This window comes from Balaenoptera ricei, chromosome 12 (genome assembly GCF_028023285.1).
Source record: "Balaenoptera ricei isolate mBalRic1 chromosome 12, mBalRic1.hap2, whole genome shotgun sequence".
Lineage (NCBI taxonomy): Eukaryota > Metazoa > Chordata > Mammalia > Artiodactyla > Balaenopteridae > Balaenoptera > Balaenoptera ricei.
In genome coordinates, this window is record NC_082650.1 from 69,891,134 (window position 1) to 69,914,986 (window position 23,853).

Genomic DNA, 23,853 nt, shown 5'->3' on the forward strand with positions numbered 1-23,853 from the left:
CAGAGTTATCAAGAATAGATTGGGCAAAACCATAATTCGAAAAGATACATGCACCCCAATGTTCACCGCAGCACTATTTACAAAAGCCAGGACATGGAAGCAGCCTAAATGTCTATCGACAGAGGAATGGTTAAAGAAGATGTGGTACATATATACAATGGAATATTACTCAGCCATAAAAAGGAATGAAATAATGCCATTTGCAGCAACATGGATGGACCTAGAGATTGTCATACTGAGTGAAGTAAGTCAGACAGATGAAGACAAATATCATATGATATCACTTACATGTGGAATCTAAAACAAGCATACAAATGAACTTATCTACAAAACAGAAATAGAGTTACAGATATAGAAAACAAAGTTATGGTTACCAGGGGGGAAGGGAGGGAGGGATAAATTGGGAGATTGGGACTGACATATACACATTACTATATATAAAATAGAGAACTAATAAAGACCTACTGTATAGCACAGGGAACTCTACTCAATACTCTGTAGTGGCCTATATGAGAAAAAAATCTGAAAAAGAGTGGATATATGTATATGTATAACTGATTCACTTTGCTGTACAGAAGAAACTAACACAACATTGAAATCAACTATACTACAATAAAAAATTTAACAAATAGCTTTCCAATCTTAAAAAAAAATAGATTGGGCAGAAAGGGTCATCATGGATCACAAGCTCATAGTGGAGTATGAAATACCTTTCCTGAAAAGTTAAAAATTAGATATGTCATCTGTTTCTGGTCAATAGAACTTGGGCTTCTGTAAGAAAATTTCAACCAGTGACATTGGGCTCTAGTAATGGGAGTTGACATACAAGGGCTGGGAACTAATTCTTTGGCTATCCTAGACTAGATACTCACCATAGGATGATATTTATTTTGGGTGAAAAACACTTTAAAAATGTTGGGAATCATGCAACATAATAAAAGTAACACTTGTGGGCAAAACCTAAAGGTATCAGAGTAGATAGCTACTGGAAGGGCAGCTTGCAAAGTGTTCTGGAGCCCTACTGACTGCCTGGATTGAACCTGGCTCCACCCACTTAGTAGCTCCACCTACTTGGCCTTGGGCAAGTTACTTAACCTTTTCATGCCTCAATCTCCTCACCCATACATAGGGTGATAATAATTATCCTCGGTGGGATCATTGTGAGTCGGTGGAGTTAACTCAGTGTGCCTGCCATCTAGTAAACAGTATACATACACCTGGACTGTTACTACAGAACAAGAAATAGCTTTGAGATTCTTAGAGCTAGTAGATAGGACTCAACAAATAGTTTTCCCTTCGTGGCTTAAAGTAGAGGAAAAGAAAGGGGAAAGCAAGGCCAGTTGTGGGTTGGGATTTCAGGAGCCCCCAGAGCACTTCCCTCACTTGCTCAGAGACACCAGAAATTGCCTAAACATATTCCACAAACAGAAGGTCTCGAAATAGCAACAGCCCCTTAAAGCAGCTCTTTGAATTTCACCTTATTTACACTATGATGTAAATGATTACTGGCAGGACCCTTGCCAGGCATTCATTTGGAAACTGGAATACAGAGCTCCCCGGGGCACTGGATATTTGAAAAGAGAGTCTCAAGAACCTCGAAAGAGAAGAAGAGGCTAGGGAGGTTGAAGGCCAACTTCAGCATTTTTTTTTTCTATAATCAGACTGGACACAGGAAACTGTTTCCTTATTTTAAAAAAGAAGATTTAAAGAAATCTTCTGGGTACTACAAGTTCCCCCAAATCATTTCTCCTCAATTACTTGTGTTTGTCAAGTGACGTGCCTATAAGCTTAAATTACCAGTGATTACATGTGATTTGCCTGTGTAAATATGAGCTTTGTATTAAACAGTAACAAAGAAAGTGATAGAAAAATGCGTAGGTGCAATTTTAACTCTCACAAAGATGCAAATCTTTGGAAACATGATATGTAGTTTTATGTACTTTAAGGGTACATAAAAAAGTAGAATGTGATTAAAACAACCACCCTGTTGGATAGCATACATCTCTAGAAATGGATCTGTGATGAGCTTTTAAGGGTGATTTAGTAACTGGCTATAAATGTTGACAGCAAAAGTTAGCAGGCCATCTCTAACAGAACTGCTTAAATTTATGAACAATAAAGGCTTCCTTCCTGGAATGGTTTATTCAGGCCAAGAATCTAACTTCACACCCTTCTTGTGGTCTGTGCCTGCCTGAGGCAACAAGCCATTCCAACACATCCTCCGGAGACCCTTTCAAGGTCTGTGGTTCTGCAATAAAGAGATAACTTACAAGAAGGGGAATCAACATGCAGAGAAAATACCTCCATTGAAACACTCCTTAGAGTCTGGATTACTGCAAATTACCTTCTCCTGGGAACTCAGGACCATTGTTCCTTCTTAATTCAGGAAAAAGTGTGTTTGGGTGAAAATCTTCTACCCTTCCTGATTTCCACAAAGAAAAAAAAAATCAAACAAGTTCTCTCTATTGAATTAAGTGTGGTTAAAATAGTGGATGGGTAGAAATTATTATGACTATACAGAGCCACACTAAAATAACCAGCAAGATAAGAAAAGGGAGACAGAAAAGGGGCAAAAAAGAGTAAACTAAAGAGATTCCAGGTAAGTCATTCTCATTTTTTAGGATCTTGGCCTGAGGCTTTTCTGTGAATTTTAGATAAAGATATTCAGCCTCTGCAGAAATCTCTAATAAAACAACCAACCCAACAATAATGCATTTTCCTGCTGCGGTAGAAGACTGCGGTTCAATTTTCCAGCATTCATGATCTGTATTTCCGTGCAAGAAAGAGGGCCAAGCAAAAAGGATTTTTCCATAAGGCAATTAAGGTATAACATGGATTAGGAGGAAAATAAAATGACTCTTTATCTTCTTCTATGTAAATATTTTTCCTAATATACCAGCTGCTGGAAGCCTCTGGCAGAATATGATGGCAAGAACATAACTTCTGTGAAGCAATTTTCTTAATTCTTGAGAAATTCAGTCAAAAGTGGGACAGCTCTTGAGTTATCTAAGACATTATCTCAACTCAAACCACTGCTTTGCCCTACTTTTACCAACCTGCCCCAGAAATCTCCATTTATCAGTTTTTCTGTTTGGTGAGATGAATTCTTTTTGCTTCCTCCTTGAGTCTGAAATCTAATCAGTTAACGAGTAACCTTTCCACTTCCAAATCTGGGAGTCATCTTGGATTTCCTCACCCTCTCAGCTTCATACCGGCCAGCCCCAGTGATCCTACACACACACACACACATTCACAGTGACTAAAATATGCAGTTGAGTGTGACTCTCCCTGTGGACAGTGCCTTTTTCCCTCCTCTACACCCACTCAAATTCCAGACCTTTAAGGCCGAACTCAAATTCATCTTCTCCAGGCAACTTTACTGGATGAGACCTACTCAAGGCACTTAACACTGAAGTACCAAGGTCAAACCCTGTGCAAACAAATTCCAGGTCTTTGGTTGTGATGGACTTTGGTTCTTTTAACATTGCTTAAAATAGCATGGCTCTTTAGTATTTGGTTCTTGGTTCTCCCAGACCCAAGCCCTACTTCCACCCGCACCTGCTCTACCCGCACCCTACCCACGACCCCCCTACACACGCACACACACATGCACACAACAGACTATCAAAAGCAGGAATCTGTTTGATTATTTTGTACCCTTTGTCCCTTGCCTTTCCCCCCATCCTTCCTGGATCATCAAAAACTACAGTCTTTTTAGTACTATAGTTATTAAACACATAAATATTCGTTCACCATTTTTTTGATAGCCAGACACAAAGGCCACGGAAACTAAACTGCCATTTAAATACCTGACCCAGGAGGCACCCAAAATGTCAACACCAGTGGTTTTCTTGAGGGTTGTCTTTGGGGGTGGGAGCTGGAGCAGAAAGAGTTTTAATTAATCTGTATATGAGATGACACAGTGTCTTCACAAAACTCTGCTTGATTCTTCCCATCCCTCAAGACCAGACTGTGACAATCCCAGCTCTCTGACTCATCAGCCTGGAGACATATCCTTTCGCCGGGCTGTCCCTCCATTCCAGGCCAGTTTCTTCTCTGCAAACGCCACAGAGGTAATGGCTGGAATGCTTTAGAGATCCCAGTCATAGCATTTATCCCACTGTCATGTGATCCATTAAGGTTGCCAGATTTAGCGAATTAAAGTACAGAATGTCAGTGAAGTTTAAATTTCAGATAAATACGAAGTCATTTTTTAGTATAAGCGTGTCCCAAATTTTCTATGAGAATACTTCTACTTTAAAAATGATTTGTTGTATATCTGAAATTCAAATTTACCTGAGCATCCTGTGTTTTATCTGGCAAACCTACCCAAAATAAACTGGGACCATCTCTGGTGCCACCCACCTCACCCCGTGCTGTGTACCCAGTTGGCACCTCATAAATGTTTTTTGGATGGATACACACTGAAAGGTAAACTTTCACATTAGTGTAAATGAACAGGACTCTATGGGGCCTTTTCAGGACAGACCCCTCCCCCATACCCTCTGCTGTAGCTCCTCTCTGAAGTACCCAGATAATAGTATCTCATGCATATTTCCTGAATTTTTCAAATGCTAAAAACCACCACCAAGTGGAAGAAATTAACTACTTGATGATCATGAGCCCCCAGACCTTCGGGCACCTCAGGATAAGGTTAACTGCCCTGTTACCTCACCATCAACCAATCAGAGAATTGTGCATGAGCTAATCACATATCCTGTGACCACCCCCCCCCTCCCTGACGTGGCCTTTAAAAATGCTTTGCTGAAGAAACCCTTCAGGGCGTCTGGGGTTTTGGGGGGGCGTGAGCCACGGTTCTCCTTGCATGGCCCTGCAATAAACCTTTCTCTGTTCCAAACACCGACGTTTCAGTATTGTTCGGCCTCGCTGTGCGTCGGGCACATGAACTTGAGTTTGGTAAGAATAGGGAGGACAAAAATGATAAATGTTCATCTTTTAGCCCAAACAACATGGCTAGATCATGTAAAAACAAGGAAGATATTGTTCAGAAAGAGTTAATGAGAACAACTTCACGTTAAATAGCATATACACAAGTGATTCGCTCAAACAGCCTTATAAAAACCATAACCAATGGTCAAGTTCAGAGGCAAGACCACTGTCAGGAGTGCAGTTGCCCACACAGGTCACTTTCCAAAAAACAAAGCTTCACGTCTGCATTTCCCCCAAGGCTGCCTTATCTTCCTGCAACCCCAAAACGTATCCTACAAGTCATATTTCTCAAAAAAGAGATAAGAAACAAGAAAATCTACCACCATGGAGTTAGAAAGAGATAAGAAAAATAAGCTGTCTAGATTCCAGCTTAGCAATGGAGAAAGGAATTAAGGACCCGATATGTTTCATAGGTGGAAAGATGAATACAGAGGATAAAAGAAAATAGGAAAGTTTCTTTAGGGCTGAAGTAAAACAGACAGTAAAATATTCAAGGCTACAGAGAAGATCAGCAAAGCACTTCTCCATTCTGACAATACATTTTTATAGAATTGCAGATCAAAGGTTCCTTCACGAGGACTTCTTTATTAATTCTTCATATCCCCAAACCCTGTTAGTAAACCTGTCCCCCTAACAATGCATCTTTTGTATTGTTGCTCAACAAAACTACTCTTAAAATCCAAATGCTATATGCAAATAGGCTGGAAAGAAATAGGCTTTGGAAAGCAGAAAGAATGAACCTATACAACTCACGGCTCAGAACATCATTAAAACATTGCTTACTTCCCTTTAAAAAAAAAGTTGTATTACACATATCTAGAAAGGAAAACCAGCTCACATGAGAAAGAGTGTGGCTTGTATACTAGCTCTGCCGCTTAGTAGCTTTGAATTCTTGAACAAGTTATTTTGCCTCTCTGGCCTTGTCTTTTTTTTTTAAATGAAATATAGTTGATTTACAATGTTGTATTAGTTTCAGGTGTACAGCAAAGTGATTGAGTTATACATATTTTTTTTTCAGATTCTTTTCCCTTATAGGTTATTACAAGATAACCTTGTAATGAACCACATTACATGAACCACACCCTTCCATGAAAATCTGGTGAAAATTTCGGATTCTTCTGAACTTCAGGGAGTAAGAACCTCACCAAGAACAAGAGAGAGCATTGCTGGAGTCTAGGATCCTCCTGACAGAAATAATTTTGGGGGTGGTAAGGACAATTCTGGAGGTGGTGAGGGCAGGTTCAAGAGAGAAAAGGCACCTGCTGTGGATGATAAGGACCCAAGAGAAGAAATCAGACACTTCTCCCCTGGCAGCTGGAAGTCAATTATCAAGGCTGACGATGGATGAGAATTTGAAATATTGTTTACAAAAATTAAAGAAGAAATACCTCTGGAGTTCAGGTCTTTTCAAATCAATGTATTTTGTTTCTTTGAAACCAAATGCTTCAGAATCTCAAAAATGGCATACCCAATTTACCCCTCAGATGTGCTCACACAGGTGCACAAAAATGTTTAGACACGGAAATTCATTACAGTATTTTTCCTAAAAGCAAAGAATTAGAAAGGACCCAAATGTCCACCAATTGGAAACTAGTTAAAGTACTGTTCATCTGGTACAGCAAAATCCTCTGCAGTGACGAAAAAGAGTAAAGTAGATGTATGTGTGCTGATCTAGACAAATTCTAGAGTTCACGATGGTACCTGTGTACGAATTAAGGAAAGGGTTCCTCTTCCTGGCAGCCCCAGGCTCCTGCCAGAGAACACAGTTTATTGAATCTCCACCCCCCCACTCTCCGCTTAGCAAAGTGCCTTGTACACAATTATATATGGTAGCTCTTTCAAGATGTATTAAGGGGAGAAATGGAAGGTGGGTGTAATTTGATAACATGAGTGCGTTTCAAACAGCATAGACATAAATGCTGAGTATATACTTTTATGCATAAAATACTTCTGCAAGAACACTTAAGAAATTGGTAACAATTGTTGCCTCTGGGGAGAAGAAATGAGCGCTGTGGGTAGAGTATGATGTTTCACTGTATTTTTCTCTGGTACCTTTTTTTTTTTTACCATATGCATGTAACTTTCTCAATTGGAAAAAAAAAAGAGGAAAGTTCTATTCTTTTTTAATGGCATGCCCAGAGACTGTGAGGCAAAGGGTCATGGCCGCTGCTGCTACGCTACCCGTCTTCCCACACATCTGGACCCCCTAGCAGCCCATATGTGGTGTCCTGGTCTAGTTCAGCCTGTGTGGCTGCCATTTATGTGTGCAGTGCAGATTTTTAAAGTATATTTTTGGTTTTATACGTTCCTCAGCTATGATAACTCTTCAAATCATTTGCACTAAGTGCGTCTCATTTTAGCCCAATACCCAGCCTGATCCAAGCCAACCATAAACTCTTTTGTCACTTCTGCCAACCAAGGTGGGAAAATAACACACCTACAGCAATGTGTGCAGCAGCCTGAAAATTCCTGCAACAGTAGGTTTCGGGGTAGAGTTTATAGGCTGTATTTGGCATCCTGTTTCCACACACAGGATAAACTACTTGGAAGGATGCTGAGAAAAGCCATGATCCCAAGAGCTCTGGTTAAGAACTAGATCTGGATCATTTACTGGCAGTGTGATCCTGGACCAGTTCCATACACACTCTTAGCCTCAGTTTTCTCATCTGAACATTGGGAATAATCATACTTCCTGTAGAGGATTAGTGTGATAGTTAAGTAAGACAATGTATGTGCCTCACATAGTTACCACCCAATAAATAAACGTTTGTTGTTGTGACCACTGTCTTGTAGTAAAGTGGTTGTTGTCTGGTTAGAAGATGAGACTGAAATTATTACAATGATAGGTAACAATAAACCCATTATCATCTGAACAATTAATCTGCACTTATCAAATGTGATCTTATCCAGTACATTACCTTCAATAAGTACAATAATATTTGCTGTTTGAGCCTGAAAGTAAGACACATTGAAATACTAAGCCATGTCCTTTATGTTGTTGCTCAGATTTCATTTTTGTTTAATGATATACACTACCATTATTAGAGACTGGCAGAATGGGAAAAAAAAACAGACAAAAAGAAAGCACTCATCATTTATAATCCCGCTCCAGAGAACCACTGTTGACATTTTAGCATATTTCCTTCCAGTCTTTTTTCCATGCATTGTAAAAGCTGAGATCATGTGAAATATGTTATTCTCTATCCTTTTTCCTATTTAGGCTTTTATCAAAACATTTCCTAATATTATTGAAAACCCTCCATAAATATCTTCATTTAAATGGGTGGTTAATATTCCATTACAGTTATCATTTCTTTAACAAATACCCATTGAGAGCCTATTGTGTGTTAGGCACTATTGAGACCACTGGAGCTACAGTAGTGAACAAAACAGATGGGTCCCTGTTCTCATGAAGTTGCTGTGCTCTGCTAAGGATTGTGGTGCAAATTAGAGTGACCTGAGGAGAAAACGGGAGGGTAGAAAAGTGCAGGCAGTGCCTATAGACAACTCTTTCAGCTAGTTTAGCTGTAAAGTGGCAGTAGCTGGAGGGAGAGGTGGGACGGATGCTGTATCGTATTTTTCTTTTTTTTTAAAAGGCTCAGCTGATACTAACTATGAGAAATGCAATCAGAGCAGGGACCCTGGCTGGTAAGTGAATACCAAAGTTGGCTTTCACCCTGAAAGTTTCTGCTAAACCCTGGAGCATCTGAGCTTCTGCAGTGAGCTAGGGACCCACCTAAGGTGGGCAATCTGATTGAAGACCCCTCACATAATGTTGGAACCCCAGAGGGCCACACCTTCAGTGCACACATAGATGAGTGAGAAATAAACCCCATTCTACAGAAAGTGGCGGGAAGGATCACGTCTCTCTGGATCTTGGTGCTGAGTGGATAGTTAAGTGTTCATAGCCCTAAGCCAGTCCTCACATGGCTTGCAGCCCAGATTCCTGCTAGCCGTGTAGTCTGAAAAGCTTCAAACAGAGGCTGCAATTCCTAGGGTGCCTGGGCTGGTAGTCCCAACTTCAACCTTCATCTCAAAGGATTCTCACAGTTTCAGAAAAATCTGCCGCTCTCAGGCAAAAGTCACAAAACACACAAAGAGGCACCACAAGACAATAAGGCCATGCAGCTCTTGAAAGGGAATTGCCTTCACTCTGCACTTTCTGTCCTTGGATAACCAAGAGATTCTCTTAAATGCTGCAATAAAGTTTTCTTTTAGTTGATCGAATTTTACACTTTGTTCTTTAAAAAAAAAAAAAAATCACAACTCCCTTGTTACCAGTTTTTGTCCCTGAACAGAGGGCTGACCTCATGGATTTTAAGGACAGCAGTCGGGAGGGCTCTGCTGCCTCTCCTGCCATTATGTTTGCTGTTCCTGCATTGGTCTCTAAACCGCATCCTGCAGCCTCACCCCTTTGTCATCGCCAAGCGCCAAGGATCGCATGCATCTCTCTTTGGTATCTATTTGAATGACATACTGGATGAACAAGAGAGGCTTACTGTGTCCAAGTGGGACTGGATTGCAGAAGAAATGTGTTAGAAAAACTCTTGCAGGAAATCTAGCTTATGCTAATCAAACACAATTTGGACGATAGTAAATGCCTGGGAATTAAGCAAAGTGAAACCAAAGAAGCAAAGGGATGGCCACCTAATTCCCCACAAGGGTTGGACACAAGAAATGACTAGTCTTATCATTTTAGACACAATAGGAAATAATCCACAGCCGAGCCTGGTCTATGCAGATAAATCTTTCCCAGAAAGGTTAAAACAACTGTTAACCAGCTTTTAAAAACGTAGTAGGGGGGCTTCCCTGGTGGCACAGTGGTTAAGAATCCACCTGACAATGCAGAGGACACGAGTTCAATCCCTGGTCCGGGAAGATCCCACATGCCGCGGAGCAACAAAGTCCGTGCGCCACAACTACTGAACCTGTGCTCTAGAGCCCGCGAGCCACAACTACTGAGCCTGCGTGCCACAACTACTGAAGCCCATGCACCTAGAGCCCATGCTCCGCAACAAGAGAAGCCACTGCAATGAGAAGCCTGCGCACCGCAACAAAGAGTAGCCCCCACTCGCCACAACTAGAGAAAGCGGGGCGCAGCAACGAAGACCCAATGCAGCCAAAAATAAAATTAATTAATTAAATTTTTTTAAAAAACGTAATAGGGCACTATTACGCAAGACTGCATTTTGTAAACCTGTGCTCTTCTTCCGGGAATGATCACACTGTTTCAAATCCCCAGGCCTAGAGATGGGGATAAAAATGTCTTGGGTTCTCCAGAGAACTCTACATTGGCTGGCTGCCAGCTGCTGCTAAGACTGCTTTTTTTGAAATTCTCAGCAGCGCTTTTGTTTGTAGTCCCACTAAACAAGCAAACCACCTGGTTGTTGACAAAACTCTGATGGCAAGACAGAAGGGAGTGGCAGGGAGACAGAAAGCAACGCAACTCCTGACCTTCCTCTTGGTCTGAATTAACTGTCTTTGGTTAATACAATTAATCACGGGGAAAGAAGATACGCTCGGGAGCTAAAGCCTTTGCCTTCTGCTTCTCCTCTTTACTCTGTGAGCCACTATTTTGAGACTAACTGGACTTTAATCTGGGACACCCAGTTATGTGACCCTTCTTTGCTCTGCAGTGAGCAAACCCAGGCACCATGATTTCCTGCTGAAGGTCAGGTACACAGCGATATCTGAAAACAGTTCATCATCAGGCATTAAGGAAGGTAGAAGAGCCTTCTGTTTCCTCCTTCCTGGTTTGGAAAGCCACTTTTGATTTCAGATTAAGTGGCAATTTAGGGTCCAGGAGTAGTGGTTCTGTCAAAACAGTACATTAGGTATTCATCAGTTGCAGATAAGCTTGGGCAAAATTGATGTGATCTGTACACGGAAGCATTTGGGATACTGGGGCATTTAGGCTACAAAGGAGTTATGTATTTCAGTTGATATCTCAGCAAAAAACTTTTTCTTCTCCCTTTTCAACTTGCTTCATTTGAAAAGACCTAGCTTTCTCTAGATTTGAGAAACCAGCCCTCCTTAAAGGATCTTATTCGCAGTACCATGATTCCTGATCTGTTTCTAGAACTCTAAAAGAAGAGGAAATATATCTGTCTGTAAACTCATAAATGTATTTACACACACACACACACACAAATATACACAAAGAAAAGATAAGAAAAAGTGTACTTTTAAAGGAATGTTGCTTGGAGTTTAGCCTTGGTAACCTCTGATTCCACCAGCTAGCCCACTAATTTAAATCACCAAGTATTTATTAAACATGTATATGTTCAAGGCATTATGCTGTACCAATTGAGACAAATGTCAACCAAAGGGAGGGATCTAAAACTAGTTGAATTTCATGAATTTCATCACTTAGGATCTCAAACCAAAACATCGTCATTTTTTTAAATTCGTGAATTCTGACTTAGTCGAATAGAAGGCTTCCTATGTAATCCTTATCAGAGAATATGCTTAATGCCCCTGTTCATCACTAATAAGCTAGTCCTGCTGGAAAACAGAATGTCATTTTTCTCACCGTTATCATCAACAACCACAAACTCCTACAGATGCAAGGCATCATAGTGGCAAAATCCAAATATACAAGAGGGACTGGGGGAGGGTCTGAATAAGGAGGGGCAGCACAAGGGCTTCCTTGTGGTGTTGGCCTTGCTCTGTATCCTGCCTGTCACAGGGGGTACAAGAATCTATGCATCCCCCAACATGACCAAGTTTTGTGTCAACAGTGAGATAGAGGAGGGAAAGATCTGTCTCATCTTAGAAAGTTACAGAATGATTATCAAAGTAGTCCATTAAAAATATTGATATGACAGTGACTTATCAACATTCAGCCACCCTCATGAACAAAGTCTCCCATTTAGTTTACCATGGAAAACTTTCTTTTTGGATTCTCATTTAAAAATTTATACTAGACATTAAATGCAAAATAGAATATGATTCAGAGAGATTTATTGTACATCCTGGTTACATGTGAGAAATTCAATATTTATTTATTCACTAATTCTTACTGTGAATAAAGAGTTTCATGAGTAAAAAAAGAATCTATGTTTATGTACAAACTCATAGAACTGTAACCAATAAAAAGTGAAATGTACAGTATGTAATATCTTTGAATGTTTATTTTTAATGCATAAGAGGAATGCAGAGGCAGATTTACCATGCAGCTGATGAAGCTTAAGCTTCAGGGTCCCTGTCTAGTACAGCCCCTTCCAAGGCTTCGTACCTGTTTTGTACTCTTTTTCATTAAGAGGGATTCACCCTTTGGAGGTAATCTAAAGTAATTAGATTTATTTCCATAAGTCAAATATCAGGAAATGTAAATAGCAGTATGAGGCAGCAATGCTGAATGCTAGGAATTCAGAAGAAGAGTGATGACTGTGGACTGGGGAGCGAGGAGGGATGTGGGTTGGGTCTTTGTAATAGAGTCTGACTCCATCTTTGATGTATGACAGCTGAGAGCTTACAAGCCCCATCACTCCCAGATCCCTTCTGCCCCACATCTGGGCAAGCTGATAAGAAAGTTGGGTGCTCACTCCTTTGGTGCTGGCAGTAAGTTGAAACCACACAAGCCCTGGCCCACGTGGGATCCCTTATCCTATCCCAACCCCACTCCCTAATCACAGTAAAAGCAGAGCCAGTCTTGCTCTCCATAGAAAGTTCCAGTGTGTGAGTAATAAACCTTTACATACCCTCTCGGTGCATGCATGACATCATCAGTCTTGACATCCAAACCGTATTTCGGGTGGGAACCAAATATTGGATGATGGGTCCATCCTGTTCTGCTTCTACAAGATGACAAAAAACAGTCTTGAAAATCTATGTAATTTAGATGCACAAAGAAGAAAAGAAGGGCATTTCAGGGACATAAAATTGCTTACATGGAGGTGGAAACGTGAAAACTGTGATTGCAAGATAGTGTAATTGAAACCAAAAGTTTTCATAGATGAGTCAGAAGGGTGGTGATAACACTGGAGTGGCAGGGAGGGCTCATTGAACAGGTTAAGAAACATGGATTTTATTTTTGTACATCAAGAAACTACCAAAGGGGGGGAGGAGCTTCAAGATGGCGGAAGAGTAAGATGCGGAGATCACCTTCCTCCCCACAAATACATCAGAACTACATCTACATATGGAACAACTCCTACAGAACACCTACTGAACGCGGGCAGAAGACCTCAGACCTCCCAAAAGGCAAGAAACTCCCCACGTACCTGGGTAGGGCAAAAGAAAAAAGGAAAAACAGAGACAAAAGAATAGGGACGGCACCTGCACCAGTGGGAGGGAGCTGTGAAGGAGGAAAGGTGTCCACACACTAGGGAGGCCCTTCACTGGCGGAGACGGCGGGTGGCGGAGGGGAAGCTTCGGAGCCACGGAGGAGAGCGCAGCAACAGGGGTGCGGAGGGCAAAGAGGAGAGATTCCCGCACAGAGGCTCGGCGCCGAGCAGCACTCACCAGCCCGAGAGGCTTGTCTGCTCCCCCGCCGGGGCGGGCGGGGCTGGGAGCTGAGGCTCGGGCTTCGGTCGGATCGCAGGGAGAGGACTGGGGTTGGCAGCGTGAACACAGCCTGAAGGGGTTAGCGCACCACACCTGGCCGGGAGGGAGTCCGGGAAAAAGTCTGCAGCTGCCGAAGAGGCAAGAGACTTTTTCTTGCCTCTTTGTTTCCTGGTGCGCGAGGAGAGGGGATTAAGAGCGCCGCTTAAAGGAGCTTCAGAGACAGGCGCGAACTGCAGCTATCAGCGCGGACCGCAGAGACGGGCATGAGACGCTAAGGCTGCTGCTGCTGCCACCAAGAAGCCTGTGTGCGAGCACAGGTCACTCTCCACACCGCCCCTCCCGGGAGCCTGTGCAGCCCGCCACTGCCAGGGTCCCGTGATCCAGGAACAACTTCCCCGGGAGAACGCACGGCGCGCCTCACGCTGGGGCAACGTCACGCAGGCGCAACGTCACGCCGGCCTCTGCCGCCGCAGGCTCACCCGGCATCCGTACCCCTCCCTCTCCCCGGCCTGAGTGAGCCAGAGCCCCCGAATCAGTTGCTCCTTTAACCCCGTCCTGTCTGAACGAAGAACAGACGCCCTCAGGCGACCTACATGCAGAGGCGGGTCCAAATCCAAAGCTGAACCCCGGGAGCTGTGCAAACAAAGAAGAGAGAGGGAAATCTCTCCCAGCAGCCTCAGGAGCAGCGGATTAAATCTCCACAATCAACTTGATGTACCTGCATCTGTGGAATACCTGAATAGGCAACGAATCATCCCAAATTGAGGAGGTGGACTTTGGGAGCAACGATATATATATATATTTTTCCCCTTTTTCTCTTTTTGTGAGTGTGTGTGTGTATGCTTCTGTGTGTGATTTTGTCTGTGTAGCTTTGCTTTTACCATTTGTCCTAGGGTTCTGTCTGTCCGGTTTTTTTTTTTTTTTGCTTAAAAATTTTTTTTCATAATATTTTTTATTTTAATAACTATTTTATTTTATCTTCCTCTTCCTTTCTTTCTTTCTTTTCTCCCTTTTATTCTGAGCCTTGTGGAGGACAGGCTTTTGGTTCTCCAGCCAGGCATCAGGACTGTGCCATTGAGGTGGGAGAGCCAAGTTCAGGACACTGGTCCACAAGAGACCTCCCAGCTCCACGTAATATCAAATGGCGAAAATCTCCCAGAGATCTCCATCTCAATGCCAAGACCCAGCTCCACTCAACGACCAGCAAGCTACAGTGCAGGACACCCTATGCCAAACAACTAGCAAGACAGGAGCACAACCCCATCCATTAGCACAGAGGCTGCCTAAAATCATAATAAGGCCACAGACACCCCCAAAACACACCACCAGACGTGGACCTGCCCACCAGAAAGACAAGATCCAGCCTCATCCACCAGAACACAGGCACTAGTCCCCTCCACCAGGAAGCCTACACAACCCACTGAACCAACCTTAGCCACTGGGGACAGACACCAAAAACAATGGAAACTACGAACATGCAGCCTGCGAAAAGGAGACCCCAAACACAGTAAGTTAAGCAAAATGAAAAGACAGAGAAACACACAGCAGACGAAGGAGCAAGGCAAGAACCCACCAGACCTAACAAATGAAGAGGAAATAGGCAGTCCACCTGAAAAAGAATTCAGAATAATGATAGTAAAGATGAAATAAATGATAGTAAAGTAAAAATCTTAGAAATAGAATAGAGAAAATACAAGAAACGTTTAACAAGGACCTAGAAGAACTATAGAGCAAACAAACAGACATGAACAGCACAATAAGTGAAATTAAAAATTCTCTAGAAGGGATCAATAGCAGAATAACTGAGGCAGAAGAACGGATAAGTGACCTGGAAGATAAAATAGTGGAAATTACTACTGCAGAGCAGAATAAAGAAAAAAGAATGAAAAGAATTGAGGACAGTCTCAGTGACCTCTGGGACAACATTAAACGCACCAACATTCGAATTATAGGGGTCCCAGAAGAAGAAGAGAAGAAAGAAAGGGACTGAGAAAATATTTGAAGAGATTATAGTTGAAAACTTCCCTAATATGGGAAAGGAAATAGTTAATCAAGTCCAGGAAGCACAGAGAGTCCCATACAGGATAAATCCAAGGAGAAACATGCCAAGACACATATTAATCTAACTATCAAAAATTAAATACAAAGAAAAAATATTAAAAGCAGCAAGGGAAAAACAACAAATAACATACAAGGGAATCCTATCCGCATAAGGTTAACAGCTGATCTTTAAGCAGAAACTCTGCAAGCAAGAATGGAGTGGCAGGACATATTTAAAGTGATGAAAGGGAAAAACCTACAACCAAGATTACTCTACCCAGCAAGGATCTACGAGGCCATAATCACTCTGATACCAAAACCAGCCAAAGATGTCACAAACAAAGAAAACTACAGGCCAATATCACTGATGAACATAGATGCAAAAATCCTCAACAAAATACTAGCAAACAGAATCCAACAGCACATTAAAAGGATCATACATTATGATCAAGTGGGGTTTATCCCAGAAATGCAAGGATTCTTCAATATATGCAAATCAATCAACGTGATACACCATATTAACAAACTGAAGGAGAAAAACCATATGATCATCTCAGTAGATGCAGAGAAAGCTTTTGACAAAATTCAATACCCATTTATGATAAAACCCCTCCAGAAAGTAGGCATAGAGGGAACTTTCCTCAACATAATAAAGGCTATATATGACAAACCCACAGCCAACATCGTCCTCAATGGTGAAAAACTGAAACCATTTCCACTAAGATCAGGAACAAGACAAGGTTGTGCACTCTCACCACTATTATTCAACATAGTTTTGGAAGTTTTAGCCACAGCAATCAGAGAAGAAAAAGGAATAAAAGGAATCCAACTCGGAAAAGAAGAAGTAAAACTGTCACTGTTTGCAGATGACATGATACTATACATAGAGAATCCTAAAGATGCTACCAGAAAACTACTAGAGCTAATCAATGAATTTGGTAAAGTAGCAGGATACAAAGTTTATGCACAGAAATATCTTGTATTCCTATACACTAATGATGAAAAATCTGAAAGTGAAATTAAGAAAACACTCCCATTTACCATTGCATCAAAAAGAATGAAATATCTAGGAATAAACCTACCTAAGGAGACAAAAGACCTGTATGCAGAAAATTATAAGACACTGATGAAAGAAATTAAAGATGATACAAATAGATGGAGAGATATACCGTGTTCTTGGATTGGAAGAATCAACATTGTGAAAGTGACTCTACTACCCAAAGCAATCTACAGATTCAATGCAATCACTATCAAAGTACCACTGGCATTTTTCACAGAACTAGAACAAAAAATTTCACAATTTGTATGGAAACACAAAAGACCCTGAATAGCCAAAGCAATCTTGAGAAAGAAAAACGGAGCTGGAGGAATCAGGGTCCCTGACTTCAGACTCTACTACAAAACTACAGTAATCAAGACAGTATGGTACTGGCACAAAAACAGAAATATATATCAATGGAACAGGATAGAAAGCCCAGAGATAAACCCACGCACATATGGTCACCTTATCTTTGATAAAGGAGGCAAGGATATACAGTGGAGAAAAGACAGCCTCTTCAATAAGTGGTGCTGGGAAAACTGGACAGCTACATGTAAAAGAATGAAAGTAGAACACTCCCTAACACCATACACAAAAATTAACTCAAAATGGATTAAAGATCTAAATGTAAGGCCAGACACCATCAAACTCTTAGAGGAAAACATAGGCAGAACACTCTATGACATAAATCACAGCAAGATCCTTTTTGACCCACCTCCTAGAGAAATGGAAATAAAAACAAAAATAAACAAATGGGACCTAATGAAACTTAAAATTCTTTGCACAGCAAAGGAAACCATAAACGAGACGAAAGGACAACCCTCAGAATGGGAGAAAATATTTGCAAATGAAGCAACTGACAAAGGATTAATCTCCAAAATTTACAAGCAGCTCATGCAGCTCAATATCAAAAAAACAAACAACCCAATCCAAAAATGGGCAGAAGACCTAAATAGACATTTCTTCAAAGAAGATATACAGATTGCCAACAGACACATGAAAGGATGCTCAACATCACTAATCATTAGAGAAATGCAAATCAAAACTACAATGAGGTATCACCTCACATCAGTCAGAATGGTCATCATCAAAAAATCTACAAAAAATAAATGCTGGAGAGGGTGTGGGGAAAAGGGAACCCTCTTGCACTCTTGGTGGGAATGTAAATTGATACAGCCACTATGGAGAACAGTATGGAGGTTCCTTAAAAAACTAAAAATAGAACTACCATACGACCCAGCAATCCCACTACTGGGCATATACCCTGAGAAAACCATAATTCAGAAAGAGTCATGTACCACAATGTTCATTGCAGCCCTATTTACAATAGCCAGGACATGGAAGCAACCTAAGTGTCCATTGAGAGATGAATGGATAAAGAAGATGTGGCATATATACACAATGGAATATTACTCAGCCATAAAAAGAAACAAAATTGAGTTATTTGTAGTGAGGTGGATGGACCTAGAGTCTGTCATACAGAGTTAAGTAAGTCAGAAAGAGAAAAACAAATACCGTATGCTAACACATATATATGGAATCTAGCAAAAAAAAAAATGGTTCTGAAGATCCTAGGGGCAGGACAGCAATAAAAACACAGACGTAGAGAATGGACTTGAGGACACGGGGAGGGGGAAGGGGAAGCTGGGACAAAGTGAGAGAGTGGCATGGACATATATACGCTACCAAATGTAAAACCAATAGCTAGTGGGAAGCAGCCGCATAGCACAGGGAGATCAGCTCGGTGCTTTGTGACCACCTAGAGGGGTGGAATAGGGAGGGTGGGAAGGAGGGAGACAGAAGAGGGAAGAGATATGGGGATATATGTATATGTATAGCTGATTCACTTTGTTATAAAGCAGAAACTAACACACCATTGTAAAGCAATTACACTCCAATAAAGATATTTTAAAAAAAGTATAAGAAGAAAGAAAAAGAGGGAGGAGATATGGGGATATATGTATATGTATAACTGATTCACTTTGTTATAAATCAGAAACTAAGACACCATTGTAAAGCAATTATACTACAGTAAAGATGTTAAAAAAAATAAAAATTTAAAAAATGGAAGAAAAAAAAAGTAGTTATCACTGCATGATAAGCTAAGGGAAATTTTAATCTAACTTTGTAGCTTTCTATATTTTTGTAACTATCCACAATAAGATATATTATTTTCTTAGGCACAAGGAGAACTTTTTTAAAACTTTTCTATATGGGGATATACGTATAGCTGATTCACTTTGTTATAAAGCAGAAAGTAACACACCATTGTAAAGCAATTATACTCCAATAAAGGTGTTTAAAAAAAAAAAAATGTTTTCTGACCTTCGGTTACAAAGGACATTGCTCAACTGCAAGCAGGGATTCACATGTAACTGATGTGTCCCAGAGCACAGCGGCCTGAAAGATACAAACTGGGCAACATTGGGTCATAACTTTCCTTCAGCTGACTTTCACCCTGCCCTTTCACCCTGCTATTTCTGGACACTTCTTTCAAGGAGCTCCCACCTCCCCGCCACCCTGCGCCACCAAATTTCTAGGCCTTCCCAGGGGCTGTCTTGAATATGTCCAAGAACAATCCCATGTGGTATCAGACAAGGCTGCTGCTTCCACTGGGTAAGGATCTGCCAGGCATCTCTGCCGCCCAGCAGAAGCCCTGGGGCCTCAGAGGTGACAGTGCTGGCCTGTGGCCTCTGGAACTGTCAATCCACGAAAGCTGCCCTCTACCCTACCTCCATCCTGAGTTACCAACTGCTTAAGGGCTATGAAAGAAATTCCACCAAGGCCCTGGGGTTTTAGAGAGATTTAGGTAAAAACAGCTCTTTTGGGATTTCATTTATTTGCTTGTAAACCTAAAGTTTACAGACACACACACACCCCCCCCCCCGCAAGAATCAGTGCACAGAACTGCACCAAAGGAAAACATTTCATGAGACAGATATCCTGGCCTGACTCCCCTCACTCTTTGGGGCTTTAGTGAGCCAACCTGCCAGTCTGGCTCCCCCTTCCTCAAGTCTAGCTCGCTGGAGTTCTTTCCTTGGGGCTCCCTTGTTGTGTCAGTGAAAAGTTTTATTAGGTTGCCCACAGACCTGCGGAAATGTGCAGTGGTTTCTGCATTCCAGAGGAGACCAGAAATAGGTGCTATTATTTACCCACATTTTACAGGTGAGGACACTGAGGCACAGAGAAGTTGATTAAATTGCTCAAGGTCACACAGCCACGAAAGGCAGTCTGGCTCCCAGGTAAGTGTTCTCACCCACTACAATGCACCGGCTCCGGAGCGTGAAACAGAGCCTCCATACCGTGCCAGGTTCCGTGAGGTTCCAGAGAGACCCCTGCCCTCAGAGACTTTACCACCTGGTAATAACAACAATCAGAGCCACAAATATCTGAGAGAAATTCTAAGAACGATCTTAAGGCATCCTTCAAGTCCCAGTTAAAACCGCCTCTTTCGGGTAAGCATCAGCCCCCAAACAGGAGTGCCACCTCCTCCATGAAATTTTCCTGGAGTCCCCCAGTCGGGACCAAATCTCAGCCCCTTTCCTATTCCCGCAGTACTTCAACTCTAGAGAACATAGCACGGTCTCATTCTCCTTAGAGTGAGCGATCGGTGCCTGCATCTCACGCTAGAACGTAAGCTCTGCAAAGACAGGACTCGTCTGCTTGCTCTTAATGTCCGACGGCACTCATGGCAGTGCCTGGCAAGGGAAGTGTCCCCTGCTTGTCTTTGTTGAGCTACGTTGGGACTTTGCCGAGCACGTGGTGGGTGTGCAATGAGCGGTGGGATGGAGGCTTCTTCACAGAAGACCTTGTAGAATACAGTAGTAGGTCAAACCCTGTGAAATTGCTGTTTTATAGGCCAAACTGTTCAACCATTGACGATTTCACATGAGTCAGTTCAATCTAAAAATATATTTATATCCTAACTGGAATAGCCTATAAACGCCAGTGTTTCCTTGGAAGGTTTTGAAATCTCCCTTCTTGGATATCTTTTATAATCTCACTATAGTTACTAAATATTATTTTGTAAAAATACCCCAAAAGTCCAAATTCTAGACTGCAGATCCTCAACAATCCCAAAGCCCAGACAACAGAGATGAAATTTGATTCCAGCGACTTTGTTCAGCCATGAGTTCCTAGGGTCATGTGGGCAAGGTCAACTGTTTACAGAAAACGGAAGAGAAAGCAGTTTTTACTCACTTTATTTCTCAATCGTGGCCAAAAAGCCGGCTGAGAAATACCTTCTGGGGCCTGGTAAATTGCGGTTTCTATGTGCAGTAAATTCCCCACTGTTCCTTGATTCCTTTTTCTGTTCCCTGGCACCTTTTAGTGGATTGATCCTCCTGCATATTTATCTTCGGGGACCACACTGACCTTTGGAAGTAATGTCAATAGTGGGAATTAGTCCAATAGATGAGAAGTTTCCTCAACTGGCAGCTTTCTTTCGCCTGGCTCAAGCCTCTGGAACTAAAGGCTGTAAAGGTAACTGACAATGTAATTTATCCACATTTCACCTGGAAACAGTACCATTTCTTTGAGCTCCCTAGAGACCCCCCACCTGGAAAAAAGGCCCAGGATGCTTGTCAGACCAAACAATGCCTATCATATTTTATTACATGGATGAAACTTAAGACTTTCTGCTCCATTAGCAGATGGTTTCATTTTCACTCCATGAAAGTAGTTCAAGGTTACAACACCTTATCTTGTGTGTTCTTATGTTTTTAGTACAAAGGTCTTAAAATTCCCCACTTCCATCCTCCACGCCCACCGCCCCAGGCATCCAAAAGCTATATTATCAGATTTTACAGTCTGAGATAATATGTTATAGTAAGAGTGCCAAAATATATGTGGTGTGTACTTTTTTTAATAAAACTACAGCTTGATAGAAAGAAGAAGTTTGCTCTCTAGTGGCTGACTTATAAAAGGCTCTGAAAACCACACAGTAAGATAGCTTAGAAAAAGAAGAAACTTAACAGTGATATTTGTGTAACAAGGTCTGAGTACTTACTTTGTTTTTATTGATCTTTTTAATTTTCCTTACAGTGAAAAAGTACATCCGAGCAAGTGTTCTGTGGATATTTTTCCCTATTAAAATTTTTCCTATCATTAAGCTAATTTTAATTCTAAATTCTTAGAGTAGCAATTAGGTTTCTGGTGTTTTATTAGCCTATTGTACCTTTAGAAAGCTCTGTGGATTGGCTTAATACCTATAATTAGTGTCTATTATAGACACGTTGCCCAATAATATAATATTATTAGAGCTTTTTAAACCATTTTTAGCTCTTTGCAGAAAGATTATATAAATTCAGGGAGACATAGTATAATTATTAGTATGATGCTAATTAATATCATTTTATTACTCCTTTTTCTACTGCAGCTCAATTTATACAATTCTACTGTAATATGAATTATAAAGGATAAATTTTATTCAGCATGCACCTCTTTCTAACCCCTGTACCATCTTTTACTTTCCCATTTTATTCTCCATCTGTGTCTCCCCAAGTTCACTATTTTTCTCAACTCTGTCCAGTATCCTTGGTCAGATAATAGGAGCAAACCACACCACTAGTCTTAAAGTTCCCACCCTCCATGTTTCAAAAAAAAGAGAGAGTTACCTAGGAAGCTTTCTACCTGTACAGTAATAAATACTTTAAAGGATTTTCAGATCTGTAAATATTCTTGTCCTCACCTTACTTATGAAAAAGGAACCAGATAGCATAAAGAGCCTTAACCTTTTCAGCAGGTCAGGACTACAGTGGAAGTAAAGTACTAGACAAGGCAAGGAAGAAGAGGGTGTTTCATGAGTGGAGCAGGCATACGGGACAGCACGAGGGGGGGGGGGGGTTAAGAAGGGGAATGATGCAACCTGATTTACATTTTTTTTAATTTTTTTTTATTTTATTTTTTTTCTGGCTGCGCCGGGTCTTAGTTGCGGCATGTGGGCTCTTAGTTGCAAGCAGGACCTAGTTCCCTAACCAGGGATCGAGTCAGGGCCCCCTGCATGGGGAGCTCGGAGTCTCAACCACTAGACCACCAGGGAAGTCCCTTGATTAACATTTTTGAAAATTATTCAGGCTGCTGTATGGAGAAAATACCACAGTGAGGACAGGAATAGAAAGAGGGAGACCTCTTTGAAAATGATCGCAGCCATGCACGCAACAAAAGAGAGTGGCGTGGACAAGGGTGGTGAAGCTGTGAAAAGTGAATGGATTTCCCACGTATTCTGGAGGTAGAGCTAATTGGTGATGGGTGAGAGGTCGGGGTGGGGTGTGACTTCAGACTGAGCGACTGGGTGGATGGTGATGCCACTTACCGGAAAGGATGACAGAGAAGCAGTTTGGGGAGGTGAGGGGCAGTGGGAATAGAGTTCTGTTTGAGTTGGTCATGGTTCAATTCGAGATGCCTAACCAAGAGGAGATGTCAGGTAACCTCTTGCGAATATCAAGAGGAAATGTTCAGAGATGTCTGCACAACCAGATGTCTTCTTGTTAGAAGTCTGGAGCTTTGGAGAGAGGTTGGGACTGGTGATTTATACTTAGAAGTCTTCAGGATACAAATGACATTTAAAGATGAGATCCCCAAGGAGAGAGTTTCGATAGAGAAGAGAGAAGGCCTGGGCCTGACACTGGGACAGGGACCTTTGAAGTAAAGAAGGGAGGGTCAGCCAGGAAGATTGAGCTGAAGTGGCCAGGAGGGTGGAGGACAGAAGGAGAAGATGAGTGAGGCAACACGGGTGGGAGCTCAGGTAGGATGAGGGCACAGGAGTGACCACTGAACCTGGCAACACAAGGGTCACAGGAGACCTTGACAAGAGCCCTTTCAGGGGAGTGATGGGGACAGAAGCCCCTCTTGTTCTTTCACCTGCCAACCATGGGCCTAAAAAATTCTTCCCCGGTGCAAATCTGCAAGATAGAAAGGAATTAACAATTGATGCAGTTTTGGGGGGAAATTTCTCCGTTGTCTGTGTTGATAGATAGTTAATTTATACTCTATCTTTGCTCTGGACTTTTGGATTCAAAATGGGCAGGGAAAGGAATTCTTGGTGTCAGAAATTGAGCTGTGTATCATTTCACAACGTAACTCATCTTCCCCACAGATTAGTTGAGTGAAGTAGAGGGAAGGTGGATAAAGGAGAAAATAACTCGGGAAGAGTCCATTTGATGTAGAGACTATAAGAAGACACAAGGAAGAGGGAAGAAGAACTAGAGGAAAAAGTACATTGGGGGCAAAAGAAAATATAAATAGGAATAGAAGGAACTAGGGATGGACTTTTTTCCTTAAGGCATAGCCCGAAATGAAATTTCAACTACCTGCCA

The 23,853-nt window shown here is 41.7% G+C and overlaps 1 protein-coding gene across 1 annotated transcript in view; it reads right to left on the reverse strand.

The window, feature by feature from the left end:
- SPACA1 (sperm acrosome associated 1) overlaps positions 1-12,739 on the reverse strand; it is a 204,110-nt gene extending 191,371 nt beyond the window's left edge. Inside the window, exon 1 of the mRNA XM_059941663.1 lies at positions 12,654-12,739. The gene's annotated coding sequence lies outside the window, so the exon portion shown is untranslated. The remainder of the gene's footprint in view (positions 1-12,653) is intronic.
- Positions 12,740-23,853: the final 11,114 nt, after the last annotated feature.